Source organism: Ochotona princeps, chromosome 8 (genome assembly GCF_030435755.1).
Source record: "Ochotona princeps isolate mOchPri1 chromosome 8, mOchPri1.hap1, whole genome shotgun sequence".
NCBI classification, from domain to species: domain Eukaryota; kingdom Metazoa; phylum Chordata; class Mammalia; order Lagomorpha; family Ochotonidae; genus Ochotona; species Ochotona princeps.
The window spans coordinates 15,811,985-15,821,448 of record NC_080839.1 but is presented as its reverse complement, the minus strand read 5'-3'; the positions used below and the strand labels follow the sequence as shown (position 1 = coordinate 15,821,448).

Genomic DNA, 9,464 nt, shown 5'->3' with positions numbered 1-9,464 from the left:
CATAAACTAATCACCTGCTTTCTGTTCTCATGGATTTACCTATTCTGAATGCACCATACAAATCAAATCATACAGTGTCTGGCTTATTTTAAAGAGATTTATGCATTAATTTGAAAGGCACAGTTACAGAGTGAGGGGGAGACACTCAGAGAGATCTTCCATTTGCTGGCTTGTTAGCAGAGATGAGTGGAATAGGTTCTTGTCTTTGGGCAAGAAAGAATTGAAATATGAGACAGAGAGCAGTGCTAAATAAGGTAGCAAGCTTCCCTAACATAGTGGGCATCCATCAAAACAAAGAAAGAAACCTTTTTTTCCTCTAGTTTGAATGGCTGACCACTCTCAGATTGCTTCTCCATGCGAATCTCCCACCTGGGTTGCAAAGATCCAAGCACTTGGGCTATCCTCTGCTACTTTCCCAGGTGTATTAACAGGGAGCTGGACCAGAAGTGGAGCAAATTGGTGTTCATTTGGAATGCCAGTGACACAGGTGGAAGCCTAACCTGCTATTCTACATTACTGACCTAAGTATCTGTTTCCCCCCACCCACCCACATATAACATTTTCAAGGTTTCTTTAGGTACTTCATTTATTTTTATGGTGACTACTATGCCACTGTGGATCAACTACATTTTGCATTCTTTATTTTGAGTGTGTAGAATCTCAGCACGATTCTCGAAGTCAAAGCCAAAGGATACTCAGAAAACTGAAACTTTCCCCCGATCCCTCACCCCAGTTCTCTACACATCCTTTCCACGCTGTTCCCATTTACGCCTTGCGTTAGAGTTAAGTCTTGATGGTTTCTAATTTAGTTTTATTCTTTCTTGCAAAAGTGTGAAGGTCATGTATGTATATTTTTTCATGACTCCTTTTTTCACACAAAAAGCAGAATACTCTCAATTCTTTCCTTGAACTTTGGAAGATAAGATTTTTATTTTTAAAATACATACTTCTTTTACTTATTTATTTGAAAGAATTCCAGAGAGAGAGAGATCTTTCGTCTGCCGAGGAGTCAGGAGATTCTTCCTGTTCTCCCACATGGGTGTAGGGGGCCAAGCACTTGGGTTATCTTCCACTGTTTCCCCAAGATTATTGGCAGGGTATTTAATTAGAAGTGGAGCAGCCAGGACTTGAACTGGCAAGCTATATAGAATGCTAGTCCTGCAGGAAGCAGCATAACTCACAGTGCCACAAAATTGGCCCCAAGATGTTATATTTTTGAGTTGTGATAGGAAAAACATAACATGACAGTGTTAATCAATGTATAAGTATTTCTCAGGAAACCCCCAGTGCCAGTGATGCTTTTCTAACTTTCTAGTTCCCAATTTGATTCAGACTGATAGATATTGGTTAATACTGATTATAAATGCTCAAGTCTTTGGTACTCCATTGGTTACAAAATTAAGCAAAGTGGAGTGCCTGATTTCAAGGAGTTGACAGCTTAGAAATGAACTCCTGAGACCAGGAAAGATGTAGCAAATCCTCAAAGACAACTAAACATAGAGTGATGGCGATTCAGGGAAGAAGCAGAAAAGGTCTCGTCTAGCAGGTGGTTATTGATAATAAAAGGTTCATATGTTTTTAAAAAGTCTATTTATTTGAGAGGCAGAGAGAGGTGCGCAAAGAAACGGCTATAGAGCTCCCATCTCCTGGGTTACTCTCCGGCTTCCCATAACAGCTACGGGCCAGGCCAAGGCCAGGAATCCTGAACTCCATCCAGGTCTCATACATGGCTGGCAGGAATCCAACCACCTGAGTGCTTCCCAGGATGTGCATTTTAGTTGGAATTGAGAGTAGAGCCAGAACTTGAACCCAGGCACTCTGATATGGGATGTGGGTGCTCCAGGCAGCCAAATACAAGATTCAGTGTCTGAGTTTGACAAATAGAGGTGGTGGAAACAACTCTGCAGTCAGAGGAAACAGTACAAACTTGGAGATGGGAAAACACAGTGCATGCTTGGAGAACATCCCTTAAAAACAATCAATCAGGGCCCGGCGGCGTGGCCTAGCGGCTAAAGTCCTCGCCTTGAAAGCCCCGGGATCCCATATGGGCACCGGTTCTAATCCCGGCAGCTCCACTTCCCATCCAGCTCCCTGCTTGTGGCCTGGGAAAGCAGTCAAGGACGGCCTAATGCATTGGGACACTGCACCCGCGTGGGAGACCCAGAGGAGGTTCCAGGTTCCCGGCTTTGGATCATTGCGGCTCACTTGGGGAGTGAATCATCGGACGGAAGATCTTCCTCTCTGTCTCTCCTCCTCTCTGTATATCTGGCTGTAATAAAATGAATAAATCTTTCCAAAAAAAAACCAATCAATCAAACAAACACATAAACACCTTTCGGGCTGTGATAGGCTAAGCCTCTAGCTTTGGTGCCAACTTCCCATACGGGTGTTAGGTTGTGTTTGGCTGCTCCACTTCCCATCCAGCTCCCTGCATATTGCTTAGGAAAGCAGTGGAGAATGGCTTAAGTCCTCGGGCCCTTGCACACATGTGGGAGACATGGAAGATGCTTCTGCCTCCTTTCTCCTGGCTTTGGATCGGCTCAGTTCTGACCTTTGCAGCCATCTGAGGAGTGAACCAACAGATGGGAGACCCTACCCTATCTTTCTGTAAAGATCTACCTTTCAAATAAAAACAAAGTAAATATTTTAAAAGACTTATTTGTTTATTTGAAAGGCAGAGTGACATGGAGAGAGGAAAATCTTCTATCCAGTAGCTCATTCCCCAAATGTTGCAATGGATAAGACCTAGCCAGGCCAGAGTCAAGAGCCTGAAACTCCCACGGTGGGGGGGGGGGGGCAGAAGGCAGGGTTCAAGTAATGCGCCTTGATACTGCTGCTTTCCTGGGTACATTAGCATGGAGCTAGATTGGAATTGAAGTAATTGGAACTTGAGTAAGTGCTCTAATAATGGATGCTGGTGTGGCAAGCAGAGGTTTAAATTGCTGGTCCTGGCATTGGCCATGGAGACATTACTTTAACTGGCATTAGGGCATTGGTTGGAAATAAGCCTAGAAAAATAAGCCTGGGGAATACTTTAGAAGGCATGAGGTCTTTATACTTAGTTGAGTAGGCATTTGGTGCCATCGACAGTTTTATATCAGGAGAACATTTTTTCCTCCCTTCCTCCATCCTTCCCTCCCTTCCTTTCTTCCTTCCCTTCCATCCATCCTTCTTCCTCGTGAGACCACACCTATCATAGAGCTTTGGAAATTGCCAAGCAGCTGGATGACCTTGCTTAAAACCCTCCCCTGGGTCTCCATTGCACTTAGACTAAAATCCATACCTATTAGACCATGCTTTCTGATTGCCTCATCTCTTACACTTTGTTTTCTTTTTCTTTTTATTCAGTATATTCTATTTCATCAACCTCCTCTCACTTCCTTGAACAAAACCTCTCTCTCTCTCTCTCTCTTTCTCTCTCTCTCTTTCTCTCTCTCTGCCACTGCACTGGCTATTCCCTCTGCCTTGAACATTTTGCCCAGCTCTCTGTGTGGTGTAACAGGCAGGTTCTAAGATGGTGCCAATCTTCCCAGGCTCCTGGTGTTTGCACACTTCTGTATCATCCCTTCCCCTGGAATTGCTTTTAGTGACTTAGTGAATTGAATTCAGGAACAATGATGGGCTCCAGGCTGCCATCTGGGCACAGTCTCTCTACTTTCTTGCTGGCTTGCTTGGAGGGAAGCCAGCTGCTGTTGTGAGTTACCCAATGGAGAGGTCCCTGGGCCCGAAGCTGGTGTTTCTCGCTCCCAGCCAGCAGGAACTTGGGCCTGACCACATCTAGGAGCCTGGAGGCTGACCACAGACCCCCTAGTGACCACCTGGAATTTCGCCTCTGAGAGACCTTGAACCAGAGAAAGCTAGCTAAGCTGTCTAGATCACTGACCCACAGAAGCTGTGAGATAAGAAACCTTTGTTGGTTTTAGCTGGGTCATTGTGAGATCCTTTATTCTTCAGTAATAGGAAATTGACATACATGGCTTGCTCCAGTTCCTCAGAGGCCTCTCCTAGGGAACTGGCTAAAGTAACTCTCCCAAGTCCCCTCCTAATAGCATGTCCTATTTGCTTTCATAGCACTGTTACCATCTTCAATTCATTCACTTAGTGAGTATCATCTGACATCTCACACTTACAGTGTAAACTAAAGTCTAGGGCTAATGCATGATTTGTTTCCTACTCTCCAAGACTCAGCATGACTCCTGGCTCAAGTACTTCCTGAGTATACAGGCTCGAGTAATGGTTCAGAATGGTTCCAGAATGTTCAGGTGTTCAGCAGAGCCAGATACTGTGACCTGTGCCTAGTCTGGGCATTGCTGACATGGTTGACAGCCATCCAGGCCTGGGGATGCTCTTGGGTTTTAGAACAAGGTCTGCTTTTATCTTCTGGATCAACAAAAGTCATTTACCAAAGCCACAAAGCTAATGGCAGGTCGAAGATTCAAACCAATGTGTGTCTGTATTCAGAGCTCGCTCTATTAAAAATATATATATATGTAAAACTAAAGAGAAAACAGAGACAATCGGAAAACCATGCCAATCCACAGACAACGGAGGTAGAAGAAACACGGGGCTATGGTTTGCTCAGAAATTTCCCATGTTTTGAGCTGATCAAATAGAAAGCGCCCAATGATGATTGGTGTAGATCAGATGCACCTATGCTAATTGATGATAACTACCACCCCCCACCCCAAGGTAGCTTTGTGGGTGCAAGTATCCAACCCTATCCCAGGGTACTGTAGCCCCTGCAGTAAGAGCCTTGGAAATCTGCTAATCTGACAGTTCAAGATACAATGCCTGGCAGGGATTATAAAGCGTAGTATAGTTTAAGATAATCTAAGTTGCAATAGGACTGTCCACTCTCTAATTTTTCTCTTCCCACCTCCAAGTCTTCCCAGCAACAGCAAGAGTGAAACCTAATAAGAAGCATATGTGCCACTGCACACTAGTGGTGTGGCCTTGGACAGCCTATCTCTTGCTTAGTGCAAAAGCTCTTTGCCTCACTCCCTTATCTGGACCTAGCCAATGTAGCCTGACAGCATCTATACAATAGGTGCCTTGTTTTCTGCCTTCGGGCTTCTCTGACATGCCTTGTGTATGTCCACAACTCCACTCAGCTCTCACTCTTGTGCAGCTTGCAAATACACCAGTCAATAAATTGCAATCAAACTTGGACCACTAGGGGTAGGGACTGGGGCTCACTAGTGGATAAAGGTGTCTTCTGTCTCCCTTGGATGAACTAATCTCAGTTTGGATCAAACAACCATCTTCAAAGTGCTGTGCTACTCAACACACACCTTGTACTGGCTTTCTTTCCTTCCCACTGCTCCTCACCTTTGGCTTCTGGACCCATTCTCCCAGTTAAACTATGCACTCAGAAGCCTCCACTTTGAGCTTTGCTTTCTGGGAACCAGAGATTATTTATAAACTCCCTGTGTCTAAAATAGATAATATTTGCATCTAATTCAAAGGGTTGGTGTGTGACGGAAGGGGTGAGGATGGGGCCCGGTGTGATGGCTCAGTTGTTAATCCTCCTCTTGCAAGCACACGTATGGGTGCCAGTTCATGTCTCTGCTGCTCCACTTTCAATTCAGTCCTTCGTTTGTGATAGTCAGTACTTGGTTGCTCTCTGTTGACTGAAGGCTGCAATGCCAGGCACCAAGCTCTCCTTCTGTTGGCTGCAGCTGTCTTGATTCCATTATCCCTTCCATCTCCTTGGTGCACCTGCACCAGGCAGGTTTGCTTCTATTGCCCTCAAGGACATGCCAGGACCCTGACCTCTGGCTGAGGTTTTATCCCCTGGCACCAGCCAAGAGCCTGACTCCTTGCAGCCTGTGGGGAGTGGGTTTGCTACATCCACAGTGGCCTAGCCAGCTTTCTGAAGAACTTTCAGACCCTGCTTCAGTTTCTGCTCCAATGAGGGTAAAAATTTGCTTTGTAAAACGCTTTGGATCACATCGGTACTGAGATGGAAACATTCAGCTAACTTGGAAACTGAACTAACTGACATTCTGCAGATTCCTTATGGAAATAGGGGATCTGCTCCATAGCTTCCTATGCCAGGCTGTTGGGCAGAGCACCAGGTGCCTCCATTTGCTCCAACGCTTCTGGAACCAGATGGCTTTCTTCCGTTTCAGAGTACTAGGAGAGATAGCTTCTCGGCCTTTTGGCTAAGATCAAGTGTAGAGAAAACCAATGGAAGAAGCCATATGTGGAAGCCAGATGGGTATTTTTTTTAAGATTCATTTTTATTAAAAAGTCAGATATACAGAGAGAAGGAGAGACAGAGAGGAAGATTTTCTGTCTGCTGGTTCATTTCCCAACTAACCACAATGGTTGGAGTTGATCTGATCTGAAACTAGAAGCCTGGAGCCTCCTCTGGGTCTCCCACACAGGTGCAGGGTCCCAAGGCTTTGGGCCATCCTCTACTGCTTTCCCAGGCCACAAGCAGGAAGCTGGATGGGAAGTAGGGTCGCTGGGATATGAACTGGTGTCCCTATGGAATCCCGGTGCATGCAAGGCGAGGACTTTAGCTGCTAGGCAACTGCACCAGGACTGTTTTTTTTTTTTTTTTAACTTTTTAAAAAGTCATGCTAAGCCCTCTTTTTCTTTTGCAAGACTGTGCATGCCCAGAATCTAACACCTACAACAATCACCTGCTGGCGAGCATGTTCACCTCTATACAGATGATGTGGTTTTTTTTTAACTTACGAAATGATACTGTTAATTCTTCTAATAAGGGTTTCCATGTAATTACACCATTTTGCCATTAGATAGAAAAAAAATTTAGGGAAGGAAATTAAAATATTCTTATTTGGGGGGGGGGGGCAAGACAATCAGTTCCGTATTGTTTCCTTAATATATCTGATGTAAGAGGAGGTTTTAAGGGAGAAGCCCCAGTCAATCTCCTACCCACCCCAGGTCCCAGATGTGGGGCATGCTCTGAGGGTCTTACTCAAGTGGTTTTGATAGTTCAACAGTTCTGAATTGCTGCCACTCTCACCACTCCAAGCATGATGCAGTCGTTGGAGAATCCACGATTGACATAGTCCATCATAGAGTCTCCATTTGCCCAGTATTTTCATTGCCAACATATAACTAGGGTAGACCAGACTAGGCAGGGCTATAGCACCTGTACGCCTCATGTGGACCAGATCAGGGAAAAAACAGGCTGGGCTGATTATTCCTACTGGTACAATCTATAATTAGAGTGGGTGAGGGTTGTTGGGGGCTTAGCCACAGCATCAGCTGGCAGAGGCTGGCACTGGGGGCTAGTTCTGTCAAGTTAAACCACCTGGAGAGTGCATAATCTGGGAGTGGTAGTGGCCTGGGAGGGAACTCTTCCCTCTTGGGTTACCACCCCCCACAGAAGGGCACAAAAACTAGGACAGAATAAGTCAATCAATCACCTCAGATGATGTGTTATATGACCTGTGAGGATACCTGCTATCCTGAGTAACCTCAACACCCCTCCTCTGCACCCTGATACAAGAAAAGATGACGCATGGTCACTGCAGAGGCCCTGGCTGGTGTCCAAAACTGAGGAGGGCCCAGCTTTGGGCACTGGATCACCAGCCCCACTTCAAGCTGAGCACCTCAGGAGGCAGCGCTGGTTCCTCTCCAGCTCCTACAGCTCCTCTTCCTCAGCCTGTCAGTTGGAATTGGGGTCTGGCCCATGGGCAGCAGAGTCCAGGTCAGCCACTGCCCTGTTCCAAACCTAGAATGAGAGGTGGCACTCAAGGCACTCAGGAAGCTGCCATGGACTCAAAATCAGCAAGGATTTTGACTTTTTTTTTTCATTGTCTCTATAAGTTGCATCTAATGCAAGCCTTCCCTGGAAATCTCTCTGTTTCCATGTTTTTACTTAGCTACACCTTTGCATTTCTGTAGATTATGTTTCCTTAGAGACACTTTCCTTTCATCTGCTATTTGTTCAGCTGAGAACTATTCCTAAACTTTCAGCTGTTTTTTCCTTTCTCTATGTGCTCTCACCAAAGCCATCCCAGATCCTGATCTCGCTGCTTTTCCCTGTGCCTTTGAGATCTCAGCTAACAGGGCCACCCCGTGAGACAGACTCTCTTCTGAAGCTCCTCCATGGCCTGAAATATACTTTTTAACCACTGCTGAGACCAACTCCAGGCCAGGGTTGAAGTCACAATCAGCTACACTGACAGCCCACTATTCTAAACCTCCATCTTTGCTAAGTCAGAAGCCCCTCTACAAACCCTTAGGCAGTTAGTTATATAATTATATGTGTATAAACTGTTCCTTGAACTCAGTTTATCCCAACTTACTGTGTGGATAGTTTGACGGCCACGATGTGGGAAAGGGAACTCCACCAGGGGTCTGTAGTCTGCCTGCGTGGAGGACAAGAAGCTCAGAGGATGTGAAGACCAGGGCAGCTGCAGTGACTGGCACAGAGTGCCAGAGCAGAGGGTGTCACAGGCACACCCCTGCATAGACTTTCAGGGGCTTCTCCTTGAGGGGTTGACTGAGTGCTGATCACCATGTATGTGTGAGAGAACCCAACGCCAGGGAAAGAACCATGCAAAAGCTTAGAGGGAATACTGCCTGGCATTCACACAAGGTCTGGGAGAACCACCTCTTCCCACCAGCCAGACTGGAAAAGTTAATGATTAACAGGGCATTGACCAGCACACAAACATGGGTGTTGTTTCAATAGGAGAATAATTAGCTCTGAACTGAGTCTAATTCACTGATCTGAAAGCAAAGTCCAACTTATGAACCCATTTGCAAGGGAATTACATAAATGCCAGAGCAAAACTCAAAAATATCTACAAGAATCAAAAACGTCCACCACCTTCTCAGGAGTTTCCTGCTCAGCAGGCTCCCACAACCACAGAGGGGGTGAGGTGATGGTGTGCAGCAGCATGAACCACAGGAGAGTCTGATCAGGCAGGTCCGTTTATTGTAATGCAAGCACAAAGTTATATAGACTATGAAAGGGGAAGGCAGAAGGGTGTCTCCCGACAGTCTTTCCACCCAAGAATGGCACTGTAATTAGCTAGAAGGCACATCTATCTCCCTAGATGCTCCAATCATACCAGAGGTCACATACAACACTCATTGTGTGCCTATGACCTCCCATATATGCCAAGCCGGCAGAGATCCAGGGGCAATCTCCCACAACACCCAATAACGTAAAACTTAAAATGTCTGACATTGAGTCAAAAGTTATCAGATGGGCCCGGCGTTGTGGCTTAGTGGCTAAAGTCCTCACCTTGAATGCACTAGGATCCCATATGGGCACCAGTTTTAATCCTGGCAGCCCTGCTTCCCATGCAGTTCCCTGCTTGTGGCCTGTGGAAGCAGCGAAGAACAGACCAAAGCCTTGGGATCCTGCCCCTGAATGGGAGATCTGAAGGAAGTTCCTGGCTCCTAGCTTTGGATCTGCACAGCAACAGCCATTGCGGCCACTTGGGGAGTGAATCATTGGACGGAAGATCTTC

General features: G+C 46.0%; 1 pseudogene; it reads left to right on the top strand.

The window, feature by feature from the left end:
• The first annotated feature begins 6,144 nt into the window (after positions 1-6,144).
• On the top strand, positions 6,145-6,351 carry LOC131481074 (U2 spliceosomal RNA; annotated as a pseudogene).
• Positions 6,352-9,464: the final 3,113 nt, after the last annotated feature.